The sequence below is a fragment of the Delphinus delphis genome, chromosome 13 (assembly GCF_949987515.2).
Source record: "Delphinus delphis chromosome 13, mDelDel1.2, whole genome shotgun sequence".
Taxonomy (NCBI): domain Eukaryota; kingdom Metazoa; phylum Chordata; class Mammalia; order Artiodactyla; family Delphinidae; genus Delphinus; species Delphinus delphis.
Window position 1 is genome coordinate 35678675 of NC_082695.1, and position 25081 is coordinate 35703755.

General features: G+C 35.7%; 1 long non-coding RNA gene across 1 annotated transcript in view; it reads left to right on the forward strand.

The window, feature by feature from the left end:
- LOC132436589 (uncharacterized) overlaps positions 1-17822 on the forward strand; it is a 40389-nt gene extending 22567 nt beyond the window's left edge. The window contains exons 2-3 of the long non-coding RNA XR_009521814.1: positions 13085-13127; positions 17524-17822. This is a non-coding gene — a long non-coding RNA (uncharacterized lncRNA). The remainder of the gene's footprint in view (positions 1-13084; positions 13128-17523) is intronic.
- Positions 17823-25081: the final 7259 nt, after the last annotated feature.

Consider the following 25081-nt stretch of genomic DNA (forward strand, 5'->3'; position numbering starts at 1 on the left):
CAAAAGCTAAAGCTGCTTCTTGAAAAGAATAATAAAAATTAAAACAAAGTCTCTTGCAAATTAAATCTAGAAAAATGAACTACTCAAACATTAAAGAAATGAGGAATATATAATTGATTAAAAATACAGCATAAAATGAAAACTTTTAATCGATAATTTCAAAATTAACAGTTTTTATAAAAAATATAACTTGTTAAAACTGACCTGCTCAGAAACACATTTTTTAAAACCATAAACCTATAATCATTAAAGAAATTGAATCAGTACTGAGAAACCTACCACCCTCATGAACACACTGTAATGTTCTAGGCCCATAAAAATTTAAAAAGCAAGTTCAACTAAATCTTCAAGGAACAGAGAATTTTCAGAGAGTTGAAAAATAGGTAATATCGCTCAAACTCATTTTATTAGGCCAGTGAAATTTTGGCACTCCAATCAGAGAAGTCTGTAGAAAAAGGAAATTTAGAGTACAGATCACTTCTTAAAAATTAATATAGACAAAAAAATCCGTATCAAAAAACTAAAGCAATGTATGAGATCATAGAATGTATTGAAAACTTTGTGTTTCACAGGAAAGCAAACAGTATAATGTTAGAATCTCTATTATAAGTCATTAATAGATGTAGAAGAAAATATAACACCCTTTTATGATCCAAACTTAGCTAGAAATAGAAGGGAGCTTATTTAATACGACAAATGATGTCCAGTAAGACCTACAGTAAATAGCATATTTAAACATTTATAAGACAGAAAAATAAAACCATAATAAACCAAATTACTCCTCTAAAATTCTCAAAAGAAAAAAATACTCACTATTAAGACTTTACTCAACATATATTGGTAGTCCTTTCAAGTGCAAAAAGAAAAGACAAAGAAATATAAAAGTATTGGAAAGAAAGAAAAGGTTATTTACTGACAATCTGATTGCCTTCACAGAAAACCCAAGAGGTTCCACAGATAAATTAACACTATTGTTAAGTGTTAGATAGAAGACCAAAATATAAAAATCTAATAGCAGCAAATATTTACACAATTTATATAGAACATGTAATTTTAAAAAAATTAAGAGAGGAACAAAGCCAAGTCAGTGTCTACGAATAAGTCTAATTAAAAATGAATAAGATCTGTATAGGAATATGTATAAAACTTTACTGTGGAACATAAATTAGGATTTATAGAGTTAATGTGCTCATATATTGGAAGACCCATGCTTATAAAGACAACAATCTGCCAGAATTAAGTGGTAAATTCAGTGTTTCAAATAAAAATCCCCACCACGTTTGAGAAACTTAAAGATGAGTTTAAAATTTTAATGCAAAAATAAACAGCCATGAAGGCACAAGAAAATTAGGAAGAATGTGAAGGATAAAAGAGGATGTGTCCTTCCATATTTGAACCTTCCCTTTGATATTAATGCACCAATAGAAGAATACATCAATGGACCAGAACTGATAACCTGAAAGAGAAATTCTCAAAAGAAGCTCTTGGAATATGACAAAGGAAGCATTAAAAATCAGTGGGCAGAAGCTATCTACAGATTCAGCGCAATCCCTATCAAACGACCACTGGCATTTTTCACAGAACTAGAACAAAAAATTGCACAATTTGTCTGGAAACACAAAACACCCTGAATAGCAAAAGCAATCTTGAGAAAGAAAAACAGAGCTGGAGGAATCAGGCTCTCTGACTTCAGACTATACTACAAACCTACAGTAATCAAGACAGTATGATACTGGCACAAAAACAGAAATATAGACCAATGGAATAGGATAGAAAGCCCAGAGATAAAACCACACACATATGGTCACCTTATCTTTGAAAAAGGAAGCAAGAATATACAATGGAGAAAAGACAGCTTCTTCAATAATTGGTGCTGGGAAAACTGGACAGCTCCATGTAAAAGAATGCAATTAGAACACTTCCTAACACCATACACAAAAATAAACTCAAAATGGATTAAAGACCTAAATGTAAGACCAGACACTATGAAACTCTTAGAGGAAACACATGCAGAACACACTTTGACATAAATCACAGCAAGATCCTTTTTGACCCACCTCCTAGAGAAATGGAAATAAAAACAAAAATAAACAAATGGGACCTAATGAAACTTAAAAGTTTTTGCACAGCAAAGGAAACCATAAATAAGACAAAAGACAACACTCAGATTGGGAGAAAATATCTGCAAATGATGCAACCAACAAGGGATTAATCTCCAAAATATACAAGCAGTTCATGCAGCTCAATATCAAAAAAAACAAACAACCTAATCCAAAAATGGGCAGAAGACCTAAATAGACATTTTTCCAAAGAAGATATACAGATTACCAACAAACACATGAAAGGATGCTCAACATCACTAATCATTAGAGAAATGCAAATCAAAACTACAATGAGTTATCACCTCACACCGGTCAGAATGGCCATCATCAAAAAATCTACAAACAATAAATGCTGCAGAGGGTGTGGAGAAAAGGGAACCCTCTTGCACTGTTGGTGGGAATGTAAATTGATACAGCCACTATGGAGAACGGTATCGAGGTTCCTTAAAAAATTAAAAATAGAACTACCATTATGACCCAGCAATCCCACTATTGGGCATATACTCTGAGAAAACCATAATTCAAAAAGAGTCATGTACAGGAATAAAGACGCAGACATACAGAATGGACTTGAGGACACAGGGAGGGGGAATGGTAAATTGGGATGAAGTGAGAGAGTGGCATGGACATATATACACTAACAAATGTAAAATAGATAGCTAGTAGGAAGCACCCACATACACAGGGAGATCAGCTCCGTGCTCTGTGACCACCTAGAGGGGTGGGATAGAGAGGGTGGGAGGGAGACACAAGAGGGAAGAGATATGGGGATATATTTATAGCTGATTCACATTGTTATAAAGCAGAAACTAACACACCATTGTAAAGCAATTACACTCCAATAAAGATTTTAAAAAATAATAAAATGTAAAAAAAAAAAAAAAAGTCATGTACCACAGTGTTCATCGCAGCTCTATTTACAATAGCCAGGACATGGAAGCAACCTAAGTGTCCATTGTCAGATGAATGGATAAAGAAGGTGTGGCACATGTATACAATGGAATATTACTCAGCCATAAAAAGAAACGAAATAGAGTTATTTGAAGTGAGGTGGATGGACCTAGAGACTGTCATACAGACTGAAGTAAGTCAGAAAGAGAAAAACAAATACCGTATGCTAACACATATATATGGAATCTAAATGAAAAAAAAGAAAAAATGGTTCTGATGATCCTAGGGGCAGGCCAGGAATAAAGACGCAGACGTAGAGAATGGACTTGAGGACACGGGGAGAGGGGAGGGTAAGCTGGGACGAAGTGAGAGAGTGGCACTGACATATATACACTACCAAATGTAAAATAGATAGCTAGTGGGAAGGAGCTGCATAGCACGGGGAGATCAGCTCCATACTTTGACCACCTAGAGGGGTGGGGTAGAAAATGTGGGAGGGAGACGTAAGAGGGAGGGGATATGGGGATATATGTATACATATAGCTGATTCACTTTGTTATACAGCAGAAACTAACACAACATTGTAAAGCAATTATACTCCAATAAAGATGTTTAAAAAAAAATCAGTGGGCAGGATGGGCAATTCAACAAGATAAATAACTATCCATATGGGTAAAAGATAAAATCAGATGAATGCTTAACTGCCCTTCAAAAAACAATAATTTAACTTCAGTTAAACATTGGAAAGTTATATTAGTTTCCTAGGGCTGCTATAATAAAGTACCACAAACTGGGAGACTTAAAACAATGGAAATGTATTGCCTCACATTTCTGGAGGCTAGAAATCTAAAATCAAGCTATGGACAGGGCTGTGCTCCATCTGAAGCCTGTAGGGGAATCCTTCCTTGCCTCTTCCTAGCTTCCAGTGGTTTGCCAGCAATCTTTGACACTCTTTGGCTATTAGATGCATCCCTCCTATCTTCCATCTTCACAGGGCATTCTCCTTGTGTGTCTTCATACCATCTTCTCTCAGTGAATGGTGACTATATATAGTTAACAATGCCAGTTTTGTGTATTTGAACATTGTTAAGAGAGTAGATCTTAAAAGTTCTCACAAGAAAAAAGGTGTAACAATGTGAGGTGATGCATTTTAACTAACATTGTGGTAATTATTTTGCCATATATATACGTATATAAAATTATTTTGTTGTCCACATTAAACTAATACAATATTATGTGTGATTATATTTCAAAAAAAACTGGGGGGAAAAGTACTCTTTTCAAGAAAACTTTACATGGTTCTTCAAAATCTGCCGCTAAATAGCACATCTCTCTAATTCTTAACAGTTTGGGGAAAGAAGTGGTCTTTGGCTTTTTGGTATAGTGTAATAGTCAATAAAGAAGACTTGGCAGAAAGGGAAAGAGAAATACCATATGATATCACTTATATGTGGACTCTAAAATATGACACAAATGTACAATACCTATCTATGAAACAGAAAGAGACTCACAGACATAGAGAATGGATTTGTGGTTGCCAAGGGGGTGCTGGGGGAGGGAAGGATTGGGAGCTTGGGATTAGCAGATGCAAACTATTTTATATAGGATGGATAAACAACAAGGTCCTATTGTATGGCACAGGGAACTGTATTCAATATCCTGTGATAAACCATAATGGAAAAGAATATGAAAAAGAACATGTATGTATAACTGAATCACTTTGCTGTACAGCAGAGATTAACACATTGTAAATCAACTATACTTCAATAAAATTTAAAAAAAAAAAAAAGAAAGAAAGAAGACTTGGGTAGCAGTTCGCCTGAGTTCAACTTCTGGCTTGGTCACTTTCAAGCTATGTGACCTTGGGCAAGTGATGTTACCTCTCTGAGCCTTGGTTTCCTCCTCATCTGTAGAATGAAATAAAAATAATACCTCCCTCATAGGTTTTATGAGGATTAGATGCACTAATATATAGAAAGAATAGAATAAGCACTCATCAAATGTTAGTTATCTTCATTATTGTGCTAGTGATTTTCATCATCCACATATACCATGAGCTATAGGCTAAAAACATATTAGCAAGTAGAGGTACTAATAGACTTCTTTTAATGAAAATAAAAAGAATGTCTGGACATCTGGAGAATCATCTAAGGCCATTCAAAATAAAAATGTTGTAACAACATACTGTCAAAGATAGGGCTCAGCAATCCAAATACTGCATTCCCTCCAAGTTTAATAAACAGGATAAATAATACAAGGAACCATGAGTTTAAAAGGCCAATGGGAAACTTTCTCCCTCTGAGAACCATGTTATGAAGGTTTTGAAAAGGGAGCCAGAGGTCTCTAAGCACATTTGTGCTTGGATACTTATTTGGTAATCAGGGTTATTGATTTCACATTATTCATGTTTACGTTAATGGCCCAGTCGTTTGGAAGAGCCCCATTGATTCTACACTCACCAGCAAGGTGTCTATGGTCATTTACAGGTGTGCCATACATTGTGAAAACAGATCGGCTTCCACAAAGCAGTCATGCCATAGACCCGACTAAATGCTGACAAATACATAGTATAGATAATTACAAAAATACAGCCTTGGTTCCATCTGAAGAGGCACGAATTTTAGATTACTGATATTCAAATTAGCTGAGGTTTAACACAGATCAAAAGGGTACATTCTGAAAAAAAAAAAACAGGGACTCAGATAGGTGTTTGTTGCCAGTGTTTGTTGCAGCATCATTCACAATAGTCAACAGTTAAAGAGTCAAAGGTGGATACAACCCAAATGTCCATCAACAGATGAATAGATAAACGAATATTATATATACACACAATATGTTATTCAGCCTTAAAAAAGGATGAAGTTCTCGGGCTTCCCTGGCGGCGCAGTGGTTGAGAGTCCGCCTGCCGAGGCAGGGGACACGGGTTCGTGCCCCGGTCCGGGAAGATCCCACATGCCACGGAGCGGTTGGGCCCATGAGCCATGGCCGCTGAGCCTGCGCATCTGGAGCCTGTGCTCCGCAACGGGAGAGGCCACAACAGTGAGAGGCCCGCGTACCGCAAAAAAAAGAAAAAAAAGGATGAAGTTCTCATATGTACTACAACACGAAAAACCTTGAAAACATTCAGCTAAGTGAAATAAACCAGACACAAAAGTACAAGTATTATATGCTTCCATTTATATAAAATATCTATAATAGGCAAGTTCACAGAGACAGGAAGTAGTTAAGAGGTTACCAGGGGATGAGGAGAGAGGGAATAGAGAGCTATTGCTTCATGGTTACAGAGTTTCTCTTTGGAGTGACGACAAGTTTGTACATAGATAATGGAGACGGTTGTACAACACGGTAAATGTAAATAATGCCACTAAATTGTACACTTAAAATGATGAAAATGGCAAATTTTGTTACATATTTTACCACAATAAAAAAATTGAAACAAAAAAGAAATAGCTACAGCTCTGTTGACTCATACTCATCTAGTTTCTCTCTTACCTCTGAGGGGATTGGAATTTAATTACTAAGAAATAGAATTTTAAGAACATACTATAAATTATGTTTTACTAAGATATGTTATATTTCATTATTTTTCCTCCTTCCATCCACAATTCTGGGCTTCTTTACAGAAGTAAAAATCTTGTATTATGGGTTTCCCAAAGCACACTACAATGTCACAATAAAGGCAGTGCCATGGAGCACATCCATCTGAAGCTACGAGGCTTTATTTATAATACTTGACTTGAAGTTACCATAAAAGCGTGTAATAACAAGCCATGTTATGATACAATTCTGCCTCCATGATTCTAAAGAAGCTGCTCAATAAGATAAGCAGGTCATCATGCAACCGTCTAGTGTATTCAATGTTGTCTATGTTTAAAACATCCACTTTAACATCGTGTCTTAGAGGGATACATTTAGAGTTATGAATTTCTTGTGAAAATTGTTCTCTTTATATTTCTTTGACTAGCAATAGGAAAATCAATTCTTGCCCTTTCTCTAGGAGCCGAAGAGGGAATACACTTGCAGGTGGAATAAATTGTCTTCCTTCTGTTGAAATGAAACTGTAATCTGTGTGCTCAGTGGCATATGCAAATAGATTGAAACTTGGTCACAGAAAATTTTCTGTTCCCGACAACATCTGCTACACTTGACAGATGCTCCAGTGCCAATATCACACCAAGTAAAGCGAGACTGCAAGAAAGTAGAAACTCCCAGGGTTTTAGCTTCTTTTCTGAAGAAAAATGCCATTAACTCAGAAACTACGTTCTGAACTCAGTAAAGTGTATATAATGTTTGCACTTTGTAGATGTAGAGCATATGTGATTGCAATGATTAAAATATCATATTCCTCACTCCCTGCTTTCTGACAGACAGAAGGTCTGGTTTCTTTAATCCTATATTTGAGTTCATAACATTTCAAAATGTTTTCATTTTTCCCCTATGATTATAAAAGTAAGAAATAGAATATTTGAAAAATGTGAAATGTTTATTCCCAATCGTAAGAATATCACGATGCTAATAAATGTGTATGCAAAGCATATAAACAATAAAATGACTAGAGAAAATGCAAATAATAAACGCATATCAGACTTTGATTTTTCTAAAATTGAAATGAATGTAAGTTAACAAAAATGAGGTATAATATATAAGGCATACACGTTAAAATATGATTCCAAAATCTAGTGATAGTACATTAAGTCCAGAGTACTGCTGCATTGATTGCAGAATAGTACATTTATATGTTCATTTTGGAAAGCATTTTGGCATATCAAAGGTCATTTAAAAAATGTTAGACTCGTTTTAGGAAGCTGCTGGTTAATTTTGTGATGATAAACAAGCACCAGCTGTTGACTTTCTCCACAAAATTCAATCCTGGAGAAACTAGAGGAAAAAAAGAGTCCATATTCCAGAAACCAATAAAAAAAAAACCTGCGCAACCCATTCAGAGCATTCAGTATGTTTTGAGTTGTTTATATCTGGAAGATAAGTGGCTGTAGGCTATGAAGGAAGAGGGTGGATTGAAGCAGTAGTGAGAGGGCAGGTTGAAGTTAAGCTTTCATTCTTAACACTTTGGGGAAATATTATATACATATTGTAAAACATACAAATCATAGTGTACAGCTCAGAAAATGATTATGAATATAACTACTGCCCAGCTCAAGAGAGAAAATATTACAAGCATCAACATCAAGACAGGGAACAATACCAACATCCAGAAACCTCCCTCCTGCCCTGACCCAGTCTACTTTCCCCAGAGAGGACAACAGATTAGGTTTGGTTATTTTTGAATGTCATATAGGTAGAGCCATACTCTTTTGCATCAGGTATGTGTAGCTCAAAATTACAATGGACAGATTCAGTCATTTTATTGCATGTAGCAGTACTTTATTATTAGTATTGTTAACATTTATTTGTACTATTTATATTTTATCACATTATATTTATATGCTTATTTATTATCTTATTAAATATAGCAATCGTTTATGAAATACTATATAGTATTCCGTTGTATGAATATTTAAAATCTTTTAAAATCATACATTTAATGGACATTTGGTTGTTCCTAGTTTTTGTTATTATAAAAAAAAATGTTGCTAAAACCTCCTTGTGCATACTCTTTGGTGCAAATACACATTTATTATATTGAATCTATACCTAAGAGTGTTATAACTTTTGTCTTCTTAAGGGGAAAACAAAGAATGATAAATTTAAGAAATCACAAAAAATAAATAAGACAAAAATAGATTTATTTTTAACTTTCTTTTAACTTTTAACTAATGCATTATTTTTAACTTTTTTCTAATGCATATACTTATATCCAACAACAGAAAACTTGATCACTCAAATATGAAAAAAGAGCTGAAAGAATATACAATAAATAAATACAAATCAAACATATTCATACATATATCATTTGACCTTGAGAAATAACTGAACATCACTGGAGAACTTCCATATCTGTTGTGTAAAGTGACTGGATTATATTCAGGTTCAGTGATGTTATTAAGAACCTAGCATATGCAGGTGCTTTTAACATAATGTTTGAAAATGTTTACTAATGTCTATTAAGTATGCTAGTAAGAAAGAATGACCACAGTTTAGTAGGAGTAGACTGTGCTATATTTCTCCACTAGTGCCAGCACAGAAGAGATGACCAACCCAAAGGCCACATTAGATGACATTCACGTCAGAAGATGCCAGGATGGACAGATGCCTCCTCCCACTCTCATATTGCTGCAGTTAGAAATGAGTTAAGTGCTGCTCTTGGACCAACTTAAGATTTTAATAAAGTGACTAAATGTATATTTATATTCACATTAAGTTTTCCCATATTATAACAATAACCCTTTTCCCATACAATGAGAATAATCAGTTAACAGTAGAAATAGGGAAGTGACAACTTATTCCCCACTGGGTTGCACAGAGGTATCTGGTTGCCTTTCACTGGACTGCTCCAAGGCATTTTACTCATTTCTTAATAATAATAATAATTCACGAATACCTATTCACCCAAATTCAAGTCACTTGCGCACACCTTGCCCCATATGGTACTAGCCAGGGAGGGATGGTTCCCCAGGGAAAAGTCAGGATGCTGTTAACAGGGGAAGAGGAAATTGACTTTGGAACAGATAAGAAACATAGACGTCTGCGAGACTTAGTTGTTTAAAGACAAACACAAGACAATAAATAATTAAATGTATGGATACAGTTAAAGACTAATTGTGAAACATCAAATCATAAGAAATACAGAATGAAATAAGCATAAATATTTGTAAATTCTTGAAGGGAGGTGAACTCTACTGAGCTTAAAATCGATAGAGCAATCCAGAAAGGAAAGATGGATACACAGACTTCTTTTATTTTCTGTAGTCGAAATGAATGTAGCCACATTCTGCAGCAGTTGTTCATTTGTATTTTTCCTGATTTTGATGATATATTAGATATATAAAAATTTTGCATTTTTATTTAATCAAATATGTAAGTTTTATGGTTTCTTCTATTGATTTTTATACTTAAAAAGCCTATCACTATTCATAGTTTATGTTTAACATTTGCAACAAATTTTTACAGTAAAATATGAAACAATATAACAGAAAAATAGAGGATGGATTAAAAATATGGTAAAATGACATAATATTATTTATCTATTATACACATTCATTTTTTGAAAAATACATATTACATGTCCACTATGAGCTAAGCACTATTCTAGGCACTGTGTGTGAAACAGTACTTAAAACTAATGAAAAACATTCCATTCATAAAGCCACCATTCTGTGGAAGGAGACAGATAATAAGTAAAATAAATGTGCAAAGTAAATAACACATTGGATAGTGATAAAAGCTAGGGATAAAAATAAAGGAAAGGATGTAGCATTGTGAAAGTGAAACCTAACAAAAATCTAAGCTAAGTGAAGGAGCAAAGCATAATTATTGCTGGGAAAGAATATTCCAGGCAGAAGACGCTGCACGTGAGTTGCCTGCATGCCTGACCCATTTGAAGACAGCAAACAAAAAGTTGGTGATAATAAAGCAAAATTAAAAACTAGTTTTACAAATTCAGTGCAAAGAACAGGGCATATATTTATGTATAGTATGCTCTCAATCATATACAAACGTGTAGAAAAAGCCTAGTTGGCAAAACAGAAAATGGTTAAAAGTAGGATTAAGGGTGATTTTTGTTCAATTTTCACTTTTCGTCATTTGAATTTTTCTCTAACAACCATAGCTTCCTTTCACACTAGAATTTGTTTTTTGGGTTTTTTTTTTTGCGGTACACGGGCCTCTCACTGTTGTGGCCTCTCCCGTTGCGGAGCAAAGGCTCTGGACGCGCAGGCTCAGCGGCCATGGCTCATGGGCCCAGCCTTTCCGCGGCATGTGGGATCATCCCGGACTGGGGCATGAACCCGTGTCCCCTGCCTCGACAGGCGGACTCTCAACCACTGTGCCACCAGGGAAGCCCTAGAATTTGTATTTTTAAAACTCTCTGAACAGGGATGGATTGAGCATCTGGAAGAAATGTACAATTACAAAATGTGGATAATAAAACCACACACTTAATATTAAATACCAAATTATACATGTAAACACATGCCAAGTTCTTAGTCTTATACAACAAAGGATGAACAGAGAGCCCCATCAATAAAATAATTTTCATTCTCTTCCCAGAAGAATTGCTCAGCCAACAAATACCCAGACAGGAAACTCACTGTCTCATAGTGAGAACATCAGCCTTGTATTTAATTTAATTTATGACTTCACAGCAACTCACCGAAATTTGAGATAATGTCTTCACATTCCTTATTAGTTTACTGAAACATCTAAAAAGGCACAGTTGAGCCCTTAGCAGATGGCAAGCTTCAGTCCCTGAAATGGGATTATAGTTCTTTCTTTGCCGGGAGTTGACAGATGTGCATCATCACATGCCTCAGGGCAAAGACTGGATGCTCAGAGCTTACATGGGAACAATTGAGTTTAAAAATCACATTCCAGTTCTGCCAGCTAAATCAATAAGTGATGACTGACAGTTGGAACTATCAAGTCATGGTTGGTCTGGAAATTGCTCTTAACCTTTGCCTTCATTTATAGACTGCCGACTCTGGAGAGAAACATCCAAAATGTGAGTGGATCAAATGGAATACTTCACAATGGCATTCTGATTAGGCTGCTATTTTTATAGATGGGTTGCCGGGGTTGTTAGATCTTAAGCTGAATCGCTTTCTTTTCACATTGTATCTCCAGCATGTCACCTAGAATACAGTAGGTGAAAAACCATGTGGTGAGAACTGTTCTTTCACATGTTTGATGCCTTCAGGTAGCACACACATGTCCACAGAGAGAACTGCACATGCTGGGCAATCTAGAAGGCAAAGCAAACGTTGAGCCGAAGCCTAAACTTTAATTTGTATCGAGCGAGAATTGGACTAAGCTGGTGTCTTTGCCCTCAGTTGTGCAAATCAGCTTAATTCAACCTGGAATTACATCACCCTCACAGATTTCTGGGATTCAGCTAAGTGTCCAGTGGCACACATATAACAGATATTTCCTTCTTCTAGGTCTGTTTTCCTTATTATAATTTGTGATGTTTTAATTATTTTTGTTGGTTTTATGTATCAGTTAGGGTAACATAGTTGCCATAACTAGCAGGGATTAATACTTTTAAAAGATTATGTTTAGTTCAAGTTTACAAGGCAGTATGGAGGTTCCTAGTCAGTAGATGGATTTCCTGCTCATAGCAATTCAGGGGCTTAGGCTTCTGCCAGCTTGTATATCTGTCCAATGCTAAGGCCCCCAAAACCCTCTGCATCCAACCTGGGAGAGGAAGACAGCAGAATAAAAATGCCCCGACTGATTCGTACAAACTCTTAAGTTGAAACCTATTCCTTCTAGTCCCATTTCATGGGTAAAACTAGTCATATAGCCATACTTCGTTCCAAGAGGGACCGGGATATGTAACTTTTTGCTGAGCAGCTTGTCTCTTAACATCTTCTGGAAAGGTGGGCCATGACTGGTGAGCAGCTAATCATCTCTGCCAGAGCGACTTTAATCGGGTTCTTTTCAGTATCTGGAAATCTTTAGAAGATGGTGTGTCAAAGTTCCAATCTCTTTTCTTCTGAGGTAGAACTTCATTGAGGTAGAGACTGAAGGGAACAGAATGACTTATGACTTCTTTCCCATCATCTCAAGCCCTAGAGCTTGCAGCTGCTGGACCCGTCACTCATCTGCTCACACAGCCTGGGAAGTAGCTATTGCTGACTCCCCCACAACACCTAGTTAGAAACAATAGGCTCCTGGCTCTTGGTGGCCTCCCCCATCATTTTCCTTTGTAGATATTTCTTCCTAGTAATGTATTTAAAATCTTTCACTGAGGCAGCTTCAAACACTGGAAAGAGCATGGGCTTTGAAATTAAACAAGGACAGGAATAACAACCTGGTTTTGAATCCCTGTTCCATTGGTTACAAGTATAGGATCTTGGCTGATTAAATGAAACCGAGCCTTGGCTTCAGCCTAGCTGAAACTGCTAATGCATCTGATCTCATTGAACCTGACACTTATCGGGCACTCAGCAAAAGGTCTCTATTTTCTCTCCTAGAAAACAATGACAGAAAATCGTTCAAAAGCAGAGGATTAGCAAGGTAAGCTTTGAAGACAGCCTTTTGGTAATGACTATACCAAAAGTCATCACTGTGGGAACCAGTACTAGGGTAGTAAAAACTGAACTGTAATTGATGAATTGCTGGAGGCTCAGTGTGGACAAATCTGATAGTTAAAAACTCCAGAGGGATCCAATCATAGGGGTCCCCATATACTTGTGAGTTTTACCTCCAGAAGCTCACGCTCAGCCAGGTTCTCACAGTGAATATGAAAAATCCCTTCATACTTCAGGCAGGGAGAGGAGACGAGAAACAACTTTGAAATACACTAGAGCATTCTATTCTTCTTAATAAGGCATGCCCTCAGGAGAAAACTGTTAACCAGAGCCTAGCCTTCCCGGCTATTATCAGAGCCTAACTGGCCTAAAGGAAAAGGAAATACCCAATTGCAGTCAGCTTTAACCTTCCTCGTGGGAGAAGGGAAATACCCAACCCTAGTCCACTCTAGCTGTCCTGTCCCACCTAAGGGGCAGGGGGACTGAGCAACACTTGGAAAGTTCACATTCCAGAGACACGGGCTCAATAAGAGACTGAGTGCTAAAGAATGTTTCCCCCAACACATACCTTACCTCCACATTAATAAAGGCTTATGTAATAAATTGCTTATTTACAGCAATTCCTTTTGCCCAAAACATCATGTCCAATTATCATGAAAAAATTACAAGGTAGACCAAAAGGAAAAAAACACAATTGAGGAAACAGAGCAAGTGTCAAAACCAAACATGGCACGGAGAGAACCCAGGCAACTGTGTAGCCCATCCTATAGCTGTGCTTACAGTGGATATCCAAGCAGAGATCCCAGACAGTGGCTTTGCCCATCTATAGAGTTGAGCCGGTGGCCCCATCTGGCCAGGGAGCTTAGTGGGCAGTTCTGCCTAATTTGAGTCCCCAGCCAATGAGCCTTACTGGCCATGGAATCGTTTTTATGGCCCCTCCCAGACAATGAAACAAATTCACAGCCCTGCCCAACTGCTGAGTATAGCCTCCAGTCCCACCAGATCAGGAAGCCTGACCAGAGAATCCAGGTAGCCATAAGGTCCATTCTACAGCTTTGTTCAGGCAGGGAACCAGGCCAGCACTACTGTTCAACTGTTAATTATGGCCATTGGCCTACATAACCAGAGAGCCTGAACAGTGACCCTGGATGACTGCCAAGTAATATCTGAGGGCTTTACAAACTACAAGCCCAGCTTCTGGCCCCACCTGAGCACAGAGACCTGCCAGCAACACCATCCAGTTGGGGAACACAGCCTGAGACCCCCACCTGAGCAGGGTTGATTGCCAGAGCCAATTTTGTAGCCCTGCTCCTTTGTGGAATCCACCCAGTAGCACCACCCTGCCAGGGAACATAGATCGCAAACCCCCCTGAGCAGAAGTCATTGCAGAGCCAGGCTAGTGGCCTCATCTGAATGCAGAACACAGCCAGCAGCCCCACTTAATCAGGGAGCCCACCCAGAGGCCCCATTTGAATGTGGAGCCAGCAGGCCCACCTAACTGTGAAGCTCAGCTAGTAGCACCATCCCTGACCTTAGAGCATGGGCAGTGGCCTTGCTCATATAGAGACCCCAGAGCAAGCCTCACCTGCCCATGGATGTTATCAACTGACCCTTCCAAAACCCCAAGCTGAGCTGGCTGATGAAGGTCTGTCCCTACCAAAGAAATCTGTAAAGCCTGGAAGAGGAGACTGCTTATTCAAAGGTGCAGATACCAAAACAAGGATTATAAAGTATCAGGTAAATATGATACCACCAAAGGAAACTAATAAAGCTCTGATAACGTGCCCAAAAGAAATGGACATTTATGAACTGTATGACAAAGAATTCAGAATAATCTTCTGCTATCAAAGTTAAGTTGTTATTACCTTAAAATAGGGTGTTATAAATATAAGATATTTTATGAACACCTCATGGTGACTACAAAGGAAAAATGTGTAGTAGATATACAAAAAAATTATGATAAAGGAGTCAAACACAAAAAGCCATCAAATCACAAAGGAAGAGAGCAAGAGAGGAAGTAAGGAACAAAGGATCTATAAAACAGAAAACAATAAACAAAATGGCAGTAGTAGTCCATATACGTATAAATAATTACTTCAAACATGAGTGGATTAAGTTCTCTAATCAAAATGCATAGGGTGACTGAATGGATTAAATAAAAAAGAGTCAACAATATGCTGCCTACAAGACACTCACTTTAGCTTTAAGCACACACATAGACTGAGAATGAAAGGATGGAAAAAGATATTTCAAGCAAATGACCACCAAAAGAAAGCAGGGGTAACTATAGTTATATCAGACAAAATAGACTTCAAGCTAAAAATGAGAGACAAAGATGGTCAAAGATGGTCACTATATAATGATAAAGGGGTAATCCACCAAGAAGATATAATAATTGTAAATATTTTTACACCCAACATAGGAGCAGCTTCATAAACCGAGTAAATATTAACAAAACTAAAAGGAGAAATATGCAACAATGCAATAAGCATTGGGGACTTTAGGAACCCACTGTCAACAATGGATATATCACCCAGACAGAGAATCAATTTAGACAGGGATTTGAATGACACTGTGGACCAAATGACCTAACAGACAAATAAAGAACATTCCGTCCAACATCAACAGAGTACACATTCTCTTCAAGTGCACACGGAAAATTTTCTAATATAGAAATTAGGCCACAAGGCAAGTCTCAACAAATTCAAGAAGACAGAAATTATATCAAGTATTTTTTTCTAACCACAATGGTATGAAACTAGAAATATATAAGAAGAAGGAAGCTGGAAATTTTATTTTATATACAAATCAGTGGAAATGAAACAACACACTCCTGAAAAACCAATGGATCAAAGAAAATATAAAAAGGGCAATCAAAAGTGTCTTGAAACAAAAGAAAATGGAATCACAACATACAAAAACATACAGGATGCAGCAAAAGCCATTCTAAGAGGGAAGTTTATTGTTGGAGGAGGTCATCAAGAAGACACACAACCACCCGTTGATCCACAGCTGGACCCTGGCAATGGGAGGAGCCTCACCCCCTCTCCTGTCCTTGTAATGTACATTCTGCCCACTCTTCCCACAGCTGGAACCGTATTCAAGGACATAGCCTTCCTTGAGAGAGCAATGTGTTGTTGAGACCTTCTGGATGGTTTACGTGACTGGACCCAGTTCACTAAAGATTTAAGCCTTAACCTTCACGTTCATTTATTTAACAAGCATTTATTATATATATCTGATACTACTGTAGGTTCTAGGAACACAAAAATGAATTACATGTCTCTTCCTTCTTGGAAAAGAAACCTTTGTCTGGCAGGGATAAAATTTATAGATAATTTATTTTAATGCAGTGGGGCATATAATACTTGAATGATACATAAATAGTAGAAGAAGGATTGATTATTTGGCAGTAGTGGAATTCAAGGATGATTTCTTGGAAAAGATGACACCTGAGCTAAATTTTAAGGAATGAATAGATATTTGCAGGGTAATCAAGGATGAGAGAGAGAAAATTCCAGGAAGATGGATTAATATGAAAAGTGTCATGGGAGGATGAAATCAAATGGAGCATTTGGAAAAGTACAAAGTGTGGTATAATTAGAATATTAAAGTAGGAGGGTGTTGGTTAAATGGGATTAGAGCTACTGCCAGGGCCAGATCAATTCAAGTCTTGAATTTCATGCTAAAGTTTTAAAATTACTTACAGTAGTGACATGCAATTATTGATGTTTTTAAGTGTGAGAGTGATAAGGTCACATTTGCATTTTAGATAAATTGACAAATATGGAGGATGTTCGAAGTTCACCTTAAGTAAATTTATCATTTAGATTATCTACCTACAAATGACTTTCGTGACTACTTAAACGGTGTGTGAGGTTAGGTTAACTCATCTCTATGTGCTTTAGTTTCCTTGGTTATAAAAATGAAGAAGATAATAGGTCCTATTTCAGAGAGTAATAGTAAAAGTTAAATGGGTTAATATGTGTAAAGTGCTTCCATGTAGTAAGGACTCAACAAGTGAAAGCTAATTACATAATTAATTTATTCCTTAAAGATCCACAATTTGTAAAAAAAAAAAAAAAGAAATAAAAAAACATTATGATGAGAATAAAGAAACAATTGAGATCAGGAACCATCTTCCTGAAGAGGATTATAAATACAATTTGAAAATTCTAGTGTGAATAGTATTATATATTCTATGGTTTTATTTCCCAGCCAACTGTGTAAATGTTGCATTTGGCAAGGAGATATTAAAAAGTTCTGCAGACTTTTAGTAGAAATCGTAGGCAATTTTAATCAGAGTTTGACATTCACGCTCATTCATCTGCGTGCCAGAGTGCAGTTTCACCTCTATATAAACACCATTATTGTTTCCGCAGCTTGGAAGTCACCAGGTGGAAGAACAAACAGCACTTTTCAGCCTCAGAAACAATGAAAAGGGTAAATGAACTTTGTGTGAATCCTCTCATGATATTTTCTCTGGTCTCCTCTCCAAGATGCTTTATCCAAAAAAGAAAAAAAAAAGCAAACCAACTCTCATATATTGGAACCAAAGTGCTGAAGAGAAAGGAAATTTGTTCTTCATATGGTTGAGTGATGCATCCAGGAAATAAAATTTTTATGTTACACAATCTCAGAAAATTCTTAATGGGTAAACTAATTTTGTGGACTTAAAACAAATAATACTACTTACCATATTATATTTTATGTGTATATAAAAACAAGAAATTGAAAATAAGTATATTCAATATAAATATGACCATGATTAAATTTCAGCATGTTAAAATTAATTCTGGTGTCTCATAATAATCTCATTTTAAAAGAATATATAATTTAATACTTAGAAAATGTGTGGAAAAGTACACAAAGATCAGTGTATTTAACTAGTTTGTAGACATCTTAAAAGAAAGCATTTAACTATTCAATTAAATCAGGATATGTTAATAGTTTTTATATGCTGCCATATTTCTACATTTCTCTATTTCACAAAGGAAAATAATGCAATTTGCATTTTAAGAGCTCGTATTATACTTTAAAATATGGAAATGAAATGCAAAGAATTTTTTAGGGAGAATCTATTTTAAAATTCAAAGATATGTGTTCTTATTTTTATAGGAATTGATTTAAATTTCAATGAACAAAAGAGATGTCCAAAATTATGAAAAGTGATTTCTCTCACATTTCAAGAAATGAAAACATCTAGTAATTTTATCTTATACAATAATGCAAATTTTGGAAAGATGAACACCATGCTGGGAAGCTACATGAGGAATATCAAATTCTGTTTCTGAACATGTCAAAAATCTATAATTCCATATAGTTATTAAAATGGGAGCAAGCAGCAACTTCTAATTTCTTTGTATGTTGTTCCAGTTTCTCTTGCTGTGTAACAAATCACCCAGAAATTTAACAGCTCAATCACTGCCATTTTATTATGCTTATGGGTTTGGAGGGTCAGAAATTTAGCAAAGACCAATAAGGAGTGGCTTTCCTTTGTTCCATATTATCTCACGCTCAGATTGGAAGACTGGGAGGCTGAAGGTAATTCGATGACTTGGGTTCCCCTGGAGTATAGTCTCCAACACGTTGTGTGAATCTGGACAAAACACTCTATATAAATACAGTCTCCTATATGAGGATATATGAGGATTCACTTTGTTATAAAGCAGAAATTATACTCCAATAAAGATGTTATAAATAAATAAATAAATAAAATCTCTTAATCCATAAAACTAAGAAAATAATATGTGGTATTTTCTCAAAGTTATGTATAACATGTATATGTATGGATGTGTGTGTGCCTGTGTACATACAGATCTATGTGCACATATATATATCGATATTTACGTCAACTCACATTTCCTAAAATAAACTGAATTGGCCACCTTGCTTATTTGACAGGAAAATTCAATTGGTGTATTAACATGAATTCATCTACTTACAAAAGCAATTTAAGTGTGTTTAATAAATATTGAGAAGAAGTAAGATATTTATGGATGGATGGATGCATTTTAATATAGCAACCATTGAATTACTCTTGGCATTCTGAATAATTGCCATGTGCCAGGGATTGCAGGATTTAGTGAGTCAGGAGATGTCAAGTTAGTCTTCGGTTGGGATTCTGTTGGCAATGTGCGTTCTCATCAGATAAGCTGAGGTAAGAAGACTAGTATGAGCAAAGGGAAATTTCATTTTTAACACTGTGTGGGGCAACATAAGATAATGATTGAAAGATCTGGCTCTGGAGCAGAATGCTTTGGTTCAAAAGTCGACTCCACAAATTAATGTCTGCAAGACTAGATAAGTTACTTAACTTGTCTGCACTGTAATCCTCACATCTGTAAAGTGAGGATAATAACAGTACTTATGTCACAAGTGTGAGAAGTAAATGAGCAGTACATGCAAAGTCTTAAAAGAGTAAAAGGCATATGGTTCACACTCAGTAAATATTAGGCATTATTATTATTATTACTATATAATTTAGGGAGGTGGAAGAAAATTTTACAAGGTGAAATTTTATTGCACAAATGCATTACCCTATCGAAAATAAATGCATATGATTGTAACTTCAATCCTTTATTGCAGTTTTATTTCTCTATGTTGTTGTACCATCATTACTATGCTTTTTTCATGGATTTCTTGATGGTGGTCCTGATACAAGGGAGTAGAAGGAGACGTCCAGATAACTGTCTTTTCTACATTTAGAGGTCTTTACGCCTTAATTCTTATGGAAACATTTATTGATTACACAAACTATTTTGAACATGGTGATAGCCCTGGGAGATATTACAATAAAGACACAATGTATTCTGTCAATGTATTCTCAGTTTTGTGGGAGAGAAAGGCATGTACAAAGACAACAATTCTATATGGTGATGCTGCATGACTCAAAAATGAACATAATGTTCTGGGATTTTTTTCTTTTTGCACTCCCCTGGCTATGCATTTTGTTTTTATTATTATTTCTTGACCTTACCAAATAGTCCTCACTATTTGCAAAATCTACTCCCCTGCTTGTCTGATCAGCTCTTATCCTTTCTTTAATACTTGGCTCATTTGTCATCTTTCTTTGTAGAACTTCTCTGACATCTCCAAGCAGAGTTTAAGTTTCTTGTATTCTTAAGACAGAACTTTTTGTATGAGAATGGAGATGAATTTGTAAGTATTTGTAATCACAATTTTAAGAAATATATAATTTATAAAACTTACTGAAACATTTTAACTATAATGTCTTCTTTGCTACTGACACTCAAAATAAATCTGTAAGGACTTTTAAAAGGTATGGTAATAACATCTATTGTACCATTTTTGAGTCATACCTCAAATTCTCTAAATTGACAAAGACGGTTTTTTTAGAACATTATTTACAGAGTTTTCAACTTGTGCCAAACGGTTTTCAGATAATATAAATTTATAATCCTTACACTGGTGCATTAATATTTTGAAATCTCAAAACCAAAAATAAGTTTTCACTGCTTCCATTTTGGAATATCGATAGTGACTGAAGCCTAATCAGGAGAAATTCCTATAGCTCCGTGCTTAGAAACGTGTGCCTATGTCTTCACCTAACAAATATGTTTGAGTTCTAGGTATAGTATTGCTTTTCCAAGGAATTTAAATCTTACATTGTAAAATCAATTCATAAATTTGTACCGGACACTTAGATCTATTCATAAAATATGTTAATAAGTAAAAACAGTAAGCACAGGATATATTTATTGAAACACTTTAGATATATGCGGCTTGATTGATATCATTTTGTTTCACATAAAGGTATATATATTTCATGATAATTTATTCTATTTTCTTCTTTCAAACTTCAGCACACAGTCTCAGTTACTTCCTTAATCTTAAAAGTTTTACAGGACTCACATTTCCAGAGAATGTCTTAAACACCTCAGAGTGCATCTCCTGTTATGACTATTCCATAATATTAGAAACTGATATACATATGAATGTTTTAAGAATTCTTATGTAGACTGTCTGTTTTAAGAGCTGTTATAAATAGAGCGGTGTGTGTGTTTGGTGGGTAAAGAGTCTCAGTTTGGAATGACCAAAAATTTCTGGAGAAGGATGGTGGTGATGATTGCATGACAAATGTGAATGTATTTAACAATTAAAAATGGTTAAAATGGCAGAAGACCTGACTAGACATTTTTATAAAGAAGACATACAGATGGCCAATAAGCACATGAAAAGATGCTCAACATCACTAATCATCAGAGAAATACAAATTAAAGCCACAATGAGATATCACTTGATATCTATCAGAATAGCTATCAGCAAAAAGAGCACAAATAACAAATGTTGGTGAAGAAAAGGGAACCCTTGCACACTGTTAGTGGGAATGTAGACTGGTGCAGCCACTGTGGAAAACAGTATGGAGGTTCCTCAAAAAACTAAAAACACAACTACCATATGACCCAGCAATTCCACCCTTGGGTATATATCCAAAGAAAATGAGAACACTAATCTCAAAAGATACACGCACCCCAATGTTCACAGCAGCATTATTTAGAATAACCAAGATATGGAAGCAGCCTAAGTGTCCATCAACAGATGAATGGATAAAGATGTGATATATATATGTAATGGAGTATTACTGAGACATTTAAAAGATGAAATTATGCCATTTGCAACAATGTGGATGAACCTAGAAAATATTATGCTTAGTGAAATAAGTCAGAGAAAGCCAAATATTGTATATTATCACTGATATGTGAAATCTAAAAAATAAAACAAATGAATGTATATTACAAAACAGAAACAAACTCACAGATACAGAGAACAAACTAGTAGTCACAAGTGGGGAGACAGGAGGGGCAATATAGGGATTAAGAGATACAAACTACTATATATAAAGTAGATAAGGACAGATTGTATGCCACAGGGAAATACGGCCATTATTTTATAATAACTTTAAATGGAGTATAAGCTATAAAAAATATTGAATGTTATATTATACACCTGAGACTAATATAATATTATAAATCAACTATACTTCAATTTAAAAAGGTTAAAATGGTAAATTTTGTTAAATATGTTTTACCACAATAAAATGTAAAATAATATGAAGCAGTGTGTTTTAGCCCTCAGTAACATTTAAATAATTAGAAAACTGTAGCAAATATGTATATATATCTATAAATTTTTATTTTAAAAATTTGTACATATCTCTTCTTCAGTTTTTTTTTTTTTACACAGGTTCACACATTCCTTCATTCCTTGAATGATCATTAGAGCTTCACTGCAAACTCAAGTGGATAAGGCATTGTGAAGGGTACAGACAAAACAGGTCCTACCTATCATTAAAGACATTATTGTAAAAAATACAACTATAAAAATATTAAAATAAATGATGGAAGAGAGTAATCACTGTGATCAAGTACAGGAAAATACTCTGGACAATCAGTGGAAGAAGGGATTATTTCCTACTGTGGAGGAGATTGGTCCAGGTCATACTGCAGAAGTGGGGGTGGAGCCTAGATGTAAGTGATTCATAGGATTCATAGGTATTTTAGAAGAAAGAAGCAGAACAAACAAAGCTGCAGAGTCAGGAGACTGAAACATAAGAGGTGTGAGATAACTAGAGCACATGCTGTGTGGTGTAAGGTATTGAGATGTTAAAGTCAAGAACTTGGAGAGAGCCAAATCCTTGAAAGGACTAGATAATTTATTGGATTTTTCTGCAAGTGATAATGTTCAGTGTGGAAGGATGGGTTGCACCATTATGCCAAAGAATTGGTCTAACCACTTTCATTGAATTGACTTTAGTGTTACTAGTATATGAATATAGTAAAAAGGAAATTGAAACTTAAGACATGCACACTGTTACTTAAAAGAAGACAAGGAGATGAAGTTGAACATGTGCTGTGTGCCAGGCACTGTCTTAGGCACGTTGACTATCATACCATACACCTTAAGATAGTTCTAAGTTTAAATTCGGTTAGTCCATTTGTTTAGCAGTCTGGTCTCCACACTCTAGTGAACACACATTGTAGGAAAATAAACTTTTAGGTGGAAATTCTGCAGGTGCTAGTTATGATATACACTCTCTAGTTTGAAAATGTAGACTAATTCAGGTAAATCCACAGGCCTCTAGATAATATTTAAATTTTCATCCAAGGTTATTCAATTCTAACAATGGAAAATAAATTCTAACAATAAAAATAAACTCTATTTTAGAAAGCCATATTCTTGTCATCATAAAAGCTGTGAAATTTGAATATTCTATTAGATATATATGTATATAGATTTACCTATATATGTATATAGGTATAATGTTATATCTATTAATACCAAACCCATTTTCACATTGGATTTATGTTATAATTTGGAGATATTTTTCTTTTAAAATATTTAGAAATAAACTTACAATAAAGGGTCAAAATTATTATCATAAAATGTTCAGTGAGCTCAGAATATAAAATAGCAAAAAGAGTATTTTCTTTCTGTTGCTTTCATGATGTTTAAATATTTAAAGTTTTCTAATAAACGTGGAAACAACACATGCTTTATAACGTAACTGTAAGGCTCTTACTGCAGAGTGACTATGAAATATGAGGGGTGATAAGAAGTAAGGCGATCATCTCACACCTGATGTCAGGAAAGGTTGCCAATATTGAAATACATTTACTGATGGTTAAAATGCAATTTTCCAGTAGAGCTTTCATACAACCAAATAATATAGATACAATCTACCTAGCTAAAATGTGAATTTTTCACTCAAAATTACTCTCATGCTAAAAATACATGTATTTTCTTTCTTATTTGTTTTTTTTTTTCAGCAACAGAGACAACATTAGTTTAGTGAATGGGGAGCTTACACATCTGAAGCAAGGTCCTAGAGCGACACCCCACTGTGTGTGGTGACGGCAGGCAGGACAGTCTTCGCTCTACCTCTATTTTGAAAACTGCAATTCTTCACACTGAACACCTCATATGTGAGAATTTGGCCAGCACAGTGGTTGGTAATGTGTAGAGAAAAAAATATTATCTTCTGCTCTAGAAGAAAATAGAAAACTTCCTGCCATGAGACCTAGCAAAGTAAACACTGGAGGGAATGTAAATGAAAGAGCTGTCTGCACCCTTGGAACCTCTGTCCGCACAATCCCTGCTCTTCAGCAGGCAGGATGCCAAGCCAGAGATGTGGTGCCCCAGCAATTAGTCTTGAGCAGTTGGCAGGGAGGGCCAGAAATACCTCATTTTTGTGCACATATGTGAAGGTTCTCATGGTCTGTGTCAGAATTTCAGCAGTGGCTTTACCAGACTCTGAATTTGATCCACTTTCTCATAATATCCAAGATAGGAAGAAAGAAACCATCTGTTGGATTACCAAGGTAGAAATTGAATTATAATGCGAGAAATTAACCAGAAGGTCTGAGTCAGTGGGACCATCACTGCAGATCTGTCACGAGCAGAAAATAAACTCTGACAAATGTGCTCCATCCTTAGGATAACAGTCGCTCTACCTCAGCCTAAATATGTTCACTTCAGCATATGGACTTAATAAAATTGTGAACTCTTTTCTATGGTGGCGTCTGAAATTGGTGTCAAATCAGTATCAGAGCAAGATATGCTGCTCATTTTAACTGAAGTGCTTGGTGTCACCATGAAAATTGAGCCGTCACTCATCTGAGTCCTGCTTTGGGAAAAAATGTGTGCAATGGTTGTGCTCCGTCATGCACTTAGATCTATAAACTGGTGTCAAGATGAGAATAGAGTACAAGTATAGCAAGTAAAAGAGATGATTTCATGGCACAATATAAGCTAAACACAGGTGTGGATTCTAACGAGTGGGAGCTGAAAGAAGGTTGTGAGTATAGAAATGGAAACATTGATTATCTTAGCCTTCTTTTCTCCCCAACACACACCTCTGCCCCAGTTCCCTGTGCTCATAAAACCTGGCTGAAACATTTACCACTCTTTCCTATGCCG